At 38.1% G+C, this 9,746-nt stretch overlaps 1 long non-coding RNA gene across 1 annotated transcript; it reads left to right on the top strand.

Moving 5' to 3' along the window:
• The first annotated feature begins 425 nt into the window (after positions 1 to 425).
• Positions 426 to 2,287, top strand: LOC148124340 (uncharacterized). Its single transcript, XR_015740234.1, has 2 exons — positions 426 to 580; positions 734 to 2,287. It is a non-coding gene; the product is annotated as an uncharacterized LOC148124340 (long non-coding RNA).
• The last annotated feature ends 7,459 nt before the right edge of the window (positions 2,288 to 9,746 follow it).

The raw sequence follows: 9,746 nt of genomic DNA, 5'->3' as shown, positions 1-9,746 counted from the left end.
ACCTTCATCCTCCATCTGAAAACAGTTTTGGACCTTGAAGACATTTGGAGTTGTTTCTTCATCTGATGTCCCAAAGATGCTTTTTCAAGAGGCAATTGGACTTTCTGGTTTTTTTTAAAAAAAAAACACACAGATGTTTCACTTCTCATCCAAGAAACTTCTTTGGCTCTTGTTGGATGAAAAGCTGAAGAAGCTTCTTGGATGAAAAACAAAACATCTTAAAAAAAACCAGAAAGTCCAGTTCCCCGTTGAAAAAAGCACCTTTGGGACAACCATGACCTGGATGAGTGAGAATCTCCATAGACCTTCACCAGATCTTCCCTTTGAATATTATCAGATAAAGCCATATCTCCAGTCCTTGAGCAAAGAGCATCATATACAAGGGCTGTCTTCTTTATTCTAATCAGTATGCAAATTCAGAAAATGCTTCCTGTTTAAAAATCTCCTCTGAAAATGTCCAGGAAAAGTTACATCATTTGAACTATTCTCCAGACAACAAAGATATTGCTTCTGCCAAAAAAAATGAGTAGTGGTATTAGTCTTCTACTTCAGTTAATTTTGAGTTCATCTCTCTTAAGAGGTGAGGTTCATTTTTCTTCTGTCTCTGTTTTTCTCTGCATACCTATAATTAGCTATAACTAACTATACTGTGTTAACTATAAACTATAACTATTAAATACATTCACATACAGTCTAAAAATAAATGAATGTAACAATGCTTATTGTTTCCCAGGTATTCAATGTAGCATTCAGCTGGAACAATCTGGAGTATATGTGAAAAGACCTGGAGAATCCCTCTTGTTCTCTTGCAAAGGCTCTGGTTTTAACTTTGGAAGCAATGGCATGAATTGGGTAGTGAGACAGGCTCCAGGAAAAGGACTGGAATGGGTTGCAGTTATTTGGTATGATGTCAGTAGGCAAGAGGATGCAGAATCTGTCAAAGGATGCTTCACTATAACCAGAGATAATGACAAAAGCCTTCTGTATCTACAAATGAACAATCTGAAAGCTGAAGACACAGCAATCTATTATTGTGCGAGAGACACAGTAAGAAGAAGTGAATCTGCAACCAGACAAGAACCTTCCTTTCTTCAGAGAAGCTCTGCAACTTGATTCAGTCCAGATCCTGGATTAGTCAACGAGGATTAATTCCTCTCCCATGAGAACTTTAGAAATCTTTTTCTAGGTATCCAATTAAAAAATCTGTTGGAAGAAAATGATGAATTATGAAAATGAGTTCATCAATTGAGGTTCACCTTTCTTTCTACCAGGCAATCAGGTTTCAGTTAAACACTGGAATAGGATACAGTCTTTTAGCATCTTGGAAGAAGAAAAACTTCAGGATAAACTCTCTAAATATCTAAACTGCCATTCACATATTGAGGAAATATCTGACACTAAAGAATCTCCTCAGAGAATTGGAAAGATGTGTCCTCTCCTCACTTTGGACACCAGGGGGCAATGTTGACACACCAAACTCCATGGCTAATGGGTGAGGGTGTGGGAGGGAATAAATAAATTCTAAATAGATATTGTCTAATTTTGGAGGAATTATAATAGTTATTTCTGTATTTGTTTCCTAAAAACCTCTCCAAAATTCCACCTCTTAGAAGACTACAATCCTCCCTGTGAAACAGAAAAGTTTTATTTAAAAAATAATAATTCAGCTTTTGTCCTCAGAAAAAGTGTCCAAGTAGTTAAAATCCTCAATGAAATGAAAAAAAAAATAGTAAAGGGGTGTTTTATCACATCTGTAAAAAAAGAAAAAGGTGTGTGTGTGTGTGTGTGTGTTTAAGATATATATATTTCTTACTATTCTCTTACTTACCTACTTCCAAAATAATTATTTTGGAGTGTACTCATGCAGTTGAATAGGAAGTCTTGCCCAGTTTTTTCCAGAAGGAAAGAAAAGTGAAATAAATTCTTCCTGCATCATCTTCTAAAGAACAGTTTGCTTCTGCCATTGGAAAGAACACAAAAGATGCCATATTTAGATTGCCTAACCATAAAAAAGAGAAAATTATTGAATATAATATCAATTCCCCTCCCACTTGTGACTGTAGGAGTGTAACTTTGTCGCTTGTATCCTTACGATTTATATTGACTGTTTCCTAGTATGATTTGATTGTTGATTGTACCCTATGACTATCATTAAATGTTGTACGTTATGATTCTTGATTCTTAATGAATGTACCTTTTCTTTATGTATATTGAGAGTATTTACATCAAGACAAATTCCTTATGTGTCCAATCACACTTGGCCAATAAACTATTCTATTCTATTCTATTCTATTCTATTCTATTCTATTCTATTCTATTCTATTCTATCAAATTAGTACATATTTGCATAATCCTTTTAGGGCATTATGACTGTGAAGATGCTTTGCTACAGTGGGTATGAATACTTCAACCTGAGTATGACTTGCATGTTGAACATTTAAAAAATACTGTTTCCTAATGTTTTATTGTAGTCCCCACTTGCAGTCAAAGATCACATTACATACATGGACATAGAAACTTAGCAAAAAACATAACATAACTGAACAGTAAGGACTTACAAGTGAGGAATGTGACTTGTCCCCTAAGTTGCTGACTTCATGGAAGTTATGAAAACAGATCTCTTCTGGAAACACCATAGAGAGCAGAGGTGTCAAACTGGGGCCCCCAGGCCAGCACCCCAGCTCTACAAAGGGAAAAACCATTGCAATAAATCATGTGACAGCAACGTGACAGTGAGTTTGACATCTGTGCCATAGAGAGAGAGGTGCCAATGAGTGTTGCTTCATTATTTTTGTTTTGATTTGCAATTATCTTTTGACTTTTATTCTATCTTCCACAAGATGATACAAGATGAATTATTATACTATATTCTACAAAATTTGAAAACTTTTAAAAATTCCTATTATTATTATTATCATCATCATCATCAATTTTTATGGCCATCCTTCTTGGCAAATCAACTCTGGGCAAGTAACAACTGACAAAACAGCCACATAAAATAGCATCTAAAATCAAAATGATCTTGGTGTGCATTCAGTTCTTTTTGGCATTCTTCAAAAGTTCCTATTAAATTGGGAAAATGTTTAAAACCTTTCTTGAACTGAGATGTGTGGCTTTTTTCATAATTTTTAACATGACCCTTTCAAATGTTCTTAATGCTCGTTCATTATTTGTTCCCTTGAATCTCTTTTGTACAAGGCTTTTTTTTCATTACTCTAACTTAAAGGTTGCTTTCACTTTTCGTAAACTGAAAAGTTATAAAGTTAAATCAACACAGTAGAGATTATTCAGGAAAACTGGAAAGCAAATTCATTAGGGAGTTCTTTTATCTCAACCAATATGTAAATCAAGTCATAATTTCCCCCTTAAAAGAGCCAATTGGTTTTCCTTTTCAGGCTACACCCACCAAGACAAAGTTTGTGCACTTTCCTAAATCCTTTCTCATCAACGCCCCACCATTCATTGCACAGAGCAAAAATGCTTCTCTGGCTAAACTTGGTGTCCTTACTGGCATTTCTCCATGGTAATTGTTTCTTCCTTATTCAGCTTCCTTCCATTTTAATTCTTGTATACAGAACAGATTACTGATACACCTTTCTTTTCAGGTGCCAAGTCTGAGGTCCAGTTGGTGGAGTCTGGAGGGGATGTGAGAAGACCTGAAGAGTCCCTCCGTCTCTCCTGCCAAGCCTCTGGGTTCACCTTCAGCAGCTACTGGATGAACTGGGTTAGACAGGCTCCAGGGAAAGGACTGGAATGGGTGTCAGCTATAGGTACAGGTTCAAATCCTTCCACTTATTACTCAGACAAAGTCAAGGGCCGCTTCACCATCTCCAGGGATGATGCCAAAAGCCAGCTGTATCTGCAGATGAACAATCTGAAAGCAGAGGACACGGCTGTCTATTACTGTGCAAGAGACACAGTGAGAGGAAGTGAACTTGTAGCCTGTCAAGAACTTTCTCTACTTCTAAGCAGCTTACGTTTACTTATACTCAGTCCCTTTTCTTTTCTTTAAATACATTCAAATTTCCTCGGTCTCATTCTTTTCTACGTTATTCATATTTGGGTCTGGGCCTGTCTTCCTCTCTTGTTGTCACTACTAATTGGTTACTCTTATCACAACCTACAAATCAGAAGTTTTGACATGAAGTGCTCCACACACATTTAAATCCATCAGTTTCTTTCATCTATAATGAAATGAAATGAATCCTGAAGTCTCATTTTACGGAGTTTTGGATTTTGGAAGGTGACTACAGAAAGGAAATTCAACTGCCCTACTTGAACATTGCAAAGCAAGAATTCAATTTAAACAAATGTGAGGCAACTCATTCTATGAATAATTAAAAAAATAATGTCTGTCTTCATGTTTATATGGATAAGCCTGTAAATTACTAAAAAATAACCAAGATAGTGATTACTATAAAACATGGAATTGCTGGTATGAATGGTTAAAGAAAAGGCAATATTTGACAACTGGATAAGTTATGAAATTATGGAAGACGTGCATTTAATCATAAAGTACTTTGTGAAATTAAAGCATTAAAAGAATGAGGAAGGTATTGTAACAAGGCAGATCACGTCAATATTAGGGGGACAAAAAAAATGTGTAACCATTGCTCAATTCTTGCTGCAAAATGTATCTATGTATATATACTTGTTTCTACGTTTGTTTGTTTTTTAAATGTTTTAAATGTATGAATCTTAAATAAACTTTATTTTGAAACAAAAAGTAAACAAATGTGAGGCAACTCATTTTATGAATAATTAAAAAATAATGTATGTCTTCATGTTTATATGGATAAGCCCATATTTATGAGTTTGTGTCAATATTAATGTAATGTAAATGCAGAGATGACTTTTTTATCCATAAATTAAGGGACAATGAGAAAAAATGGGTATAACTGTGACATTCCAAATCAGTGAATACAAAGTACTCATTTATCTTTCTCTGTCCACTCTGAAGTTAAATATTCATTTATTATTTTGACTGTGTATTTTGTGGGCATCCAACAAATTGTGCTTTCTAAACCACTTTTAAATGTTTAGTCTTCTGAGCTTTAATACTCATGCTAGATAGAAATTCCCTGAGGATGGGCTCCAGCATGTGTCCAAAACTCAGAAGATTAAACTTCTGGCCCGAATGAATGACCCAGATTAAATTCTACAACAGAACGCACTATTGCCATTTCTTCTTTTTATTTCTTTCCAACCAGTTTCTACATTTTTAATCTTCCTTCCTTCCTTCCTTCCTTCCTTCCTTCCTTCCTTCCTTCCTTCCTTCCTTCCTTCCTTCCTTCCTTCCTTCCTCAAAGTGGTTTGTTATTCTTATGTACTGTGAGTGCTTTTAGTAACATTTTTATTACAATTCTTACGAGTATTCCTCTTGCCATTGTTCTTATTTCAATTTTCATCACTGCCTTTCTTGGCATATCAACTCTGGAGGCCTATCAACTGACAGAAATACCAAACAAAACAGTAAAATAGCCTCAAAAGCAAAAATGATCTTCGTCTGCATTCAGTTCTTCTGGGTTTCTTAAAAATGTCATATTAAAAGGAAACTCTATCTCGAGTTTCCTTCCAATTTCTGTTTTATATACAGGAAATCTCATTGGAAAAATCCTTCTTTTTAGGTGTCAATCTGAGGATCTAATATTTCACTTTATCCAGCATTTTCTTTCAATATACAGAAAATCTCATTGAAACACTTTTCTTTTTAGGAGTCCATTCTCAATTCTAGTTGGTGGAGTCTGGAGGGGATGTGAGAAGACCTGGAGAGTACCTCAGTCTCTCCTGCCAAGCCTCGGGCTTCACCTTCCGCAACCATGAGATGAGCTGGGTGAGACAAGCTCCAGGGAAAGACCTTGAATGGTTGGCCATAGTATAGGTATGGTCTTCAGATATTTACTACTCTGACAAAGTGAAAGGCCTCTTCACCATCTCCAAGGACATTGCCAAAAGCCAGCTGTATCTGCAGATGATCAGCCTCAAACCAGAGGATATGGCAGTCTATTACTGTGCAAGACACACAGTGAGAGGAAGTGACTCAAAAGCCTGTGAATAACTTTCTCTACTCTGAGTTGCTAACACTCAGTCCTTTTTATTTCCTTCAATATGACCAAATTTCCCCTGTCTCATTCCTTTCTACGTTATTCATTTTTTCATTCTTTCTCCATTCATTTATACTCAGTGTGCTTAAACCTGAACCTCTGTGCTTCCTAAGTCTTTCTACATTAACCTGTATAAAATCCCCTGATACCTGAAGCCCCTTCCCCTCCGTTGGGCAATGTCAAGACTGCCAGATATTGGAACCTGCAAATTTTCATTCCCATGAAACCTTCTGGGCTTGAATCTTTTTTGAAAAGTTATTAAGATGCCTGCATTCCTCATTTTTAACACAAGGGGGTAAATGTTTTCCTTTGAAACACCATTTCCTATGCACTAAGTTGGAGTTTGATAGGGAATAAAATAAGTCTCATTAGGTATTGTCTCACTTATCTTGGGTCTGTTATGTGGGGGAATTTACCAGAGAAAGCAATTATGGTTGGAAGCAGAGGTGGTATTCAGCAGATTCTGACCAGTTCTGGAGAACCAAGAGTAAAAATTTTGAGTAGTTTGGACAATCAGCAAATATCACCTCTGACTGCCCCCCATCTATTCTCTGCCTTCCAAGTCCCAGCTGATTGTCTGGGTCTTCTTTTATTGCTCTGGACAGGAGAAAGAACCTGGAAAGCAGGTTAGTGGGGTAGGGAGGGAATGGGGATACAATGTAGTGCTTCAACAATGGGAGAATATGTGGACAAAAGATTTAAAGTGTACATTAAATTATAATTTAAAAGAAGATTTCTTTAAGATGATATATCTAGAACATTGGGCCGTATCTAACAAAATGAAGCTCAATGTAGAGAAAGCCCTATGTAAAGCCCTACACTTAGGCAAGAAAAACCACAAGGAGAATTGTTATTAACAATATTAGTATTGGTAGTATTAGTATTATCAGTTTGCATGCCTATCCATCTTGAGGAATCATCCCTGGGCAGCTAGCAACCAATAGAAACAGAACAAAAATTACAACTATAATACAACCAGTATGTGAAATGCATAAGACAGCTTAAATAAAATCAACATAATAGGATCCAACATTTCTACTCTGTCCAACTGTTTCTACTCTGCCAGTAAAACATTTTCATTAATACTTTGTGACTTGAACATCTGAATGCAATTCACATATGGCTTAGAAATTGTGCTATGGCTTGGTCGACATTCAGTTCTTTTTGGTTTCTTCAAAAACAAAATCATGATCAAGAAAAATGTTTGGTTTCCAGCACAGCTATTGAAGTTTTATTCTCAGTGCATGTTTTTCCCTCCTCACTTTTAAACTCTTTCCTAAACTGTTTATTAGAAGCTAATTTACTCACTTAAGTAAGTAACTAACTAATTTAAAGAATCGCTGCATAAAAAAATGCTAAAACCAGTGCAAGCATTTGACTCACTGTTTAAAGAACCCTGATAATAAAATGTCTATGGAGATTCTTAATCATCCAGATCATGGTTGTCCCAAAGATGTTTTTCAAATGGCAATTGGACTTTGTTGGGTTATTTGCCATGAAAACATCTCAATTCTCATTCAAAAAGTTCCTTGGAAATGAAAAGTTCTCAAGAGAAATAATCAAGTTGACTTTTGAAAAACAGTTTGGGGCATAATAAAGTATACCACTCTGCATGTGCTAGTGTGTATGTGTGTGTTTCTGTAATGTGCCTTGAAAATCATGTTTGTAAAGTGTATGCAAAGAAATTTATAGGTGACTGCCCTGTGAAACTTTTTCTGAATCAATATGAAATCAGGGCCCCTTTAAAGGAGCCAGGTGGTTTCCCATCATACAAAGTTTGAGGCCTTTCCTGGACACTTTCCTTTCATATCCCACTCCATTCATTAGAGGGAGAAAGAATGCCTCTGTGGCCAAAGTTGGTGTCCTTATTAGCAGTCCTTCGAGGTAATGCTTCCCCTTACAGCATTTCCTTCAGTTTACTATTCTTGTATACGGAGATGTCACTGAAACAACTCCTTTCTTTCTAGGTGTGCAGTCACAGGCCCAGTTGGAGGAATCTGGAGGGGATCTGAGAAAGCCTGGAGAGTCCCTCCGTCGCTCTTGCCAAGCTTCTGGATTCAGTAACCACTACATACACTGGGTGATACAGGCCCCAGGGAAATGACTGGAATGAATTTCAGAGATACATCCAAGTTCAACCAGCACTTACTACTCAGCCAAAGTGCAGGGATGCTTCACCATCTCCAGGGACGATGCCAAAGGCCAGCTGTATCTGCAGATGAACAGCCTCAAAACAGAAGACACAGCTGTCTATTACTGCACGGGAGACACAGTGAGAGGAAGTGAATCTGAAGCTAAGCAAAAACCTTCAGAGCAACTCTTCAACTTCATTCAGCCCCAGATCCTGGACTGACTAATTAGGATTCACCACTCTATAGTTTGCTTCTTAGGATTCTTTTTTTTTAGGTATCCTATAACAAAATATCATAGAAGACTATATACATTGAGGAAAATGACTTCAAAATTCCAGCTTTACCCTCTCTATTTGCAAAGTGATCTAACTTCTGAAAAAAACAAAAACAATACCAAAAAGGAATAGCATTTTCTCCTTTACTACCATGGCAGAAATCGGAAAATGAAACTTCAGGATAATCTTTCTGTTGTAGAGCGGTGGAAAAACCCGAGGCAAAACTCAGAGTGAACTTCAGCTGTAACTTTATTGATATGATAAAGGATTGCCATGGCTGCCGCACTAACAAGGCAGCCAGCTGGTGGGCAACATCTGATGCCGTTTGACAGCTCCATTTATAGCTGGCTGTCAAATGGCATCAGTCAATAGGAACGGTCCATGTTCCTCCCACAAACACAGACCGGAACGAAGACTTCAGATTAGTCCATTGTGGACGCTACATTCCTTTCCCCCAGAACGGAGCATACGTAGTCTTTAAGAAAGGCCGGGCACTTGCGCAGGTGGCTGGATCGTCTCAGTTCTGGTAAAGCTGCTGCTGGAAGGAAGTCCTCCACTTGCTGGGCAACTTCTGGAGCTGAAGAAACTGGTGTCTCAGATTCGGGCAACCCTGCGCGAGGGACCGATGGCAGTTCAAGTTGGCTTCCATGCTTGTCGGGTCTAAGGAAAGTTTCTGTGTGCGCCGGCAGTTCCTTTTCTTTCAGGACTTAACGAGGGCCATCTGTATCCGCACTCCAGCATCTTCTAAGTTGGTTGATATGTCGGCACCAGATGTGCCCGTCTTGCAGCAGGACCCTGTAAGACTTACGACCTGTTACTGCCACAATTCACCCTGGCATCCACAAGGGGTGGCCTGCATAGTTCCGGGAATATACCCTGTGATGCTCAGTGAACTCCCTTGTCTGGCTTTCTGACCCTAGGGGGTGATTGGGGCATAATGCGGATGGAGTCTGTCTAGGGTTGTTCTCAGACATCTACCCATGAGGAGCTCACCTCGAGACTTATTAGTGGTGGCACAGGGGTTTTTGTGTTGGGTCAAGAAGTACCTGGCAAGCCTAGCATGCCAGTCTATAGGCCGAAACCTTTCCAGGGCCTCCTTAACTGACCTAACTGTCCTTTCAACCAGGCCATTACTGGCAGGATGAAAAGGAGCTCTAAGGGCATGTCTTATTCCTAGGTTAGCTAGGAAGACCTCAAACTCACAGGAAGTAAACTGGGGGCTGTTATCAGACACA

Source organism: Pseudonaja textilis, chromosome Z (genome assembly GCF_049901715.1).
Source record: "Pseudonaja textilis isolate UNSWEBS1 chromosome Z, rPseTex1.2, whole genome shotgun sequence".
Classification (NCBI taxonomy): Eukaryota; Metazoa; Chordata; class Lepidosauria; order Squamata; family Elapidae; genus Pseudonaja; species Pseudonaja textilis.
The sequence above is the reverse complement of the archived record's forward strand: the minus strand, read 5'-3'. Positions and strand labels throughout refer to the sequence as shown.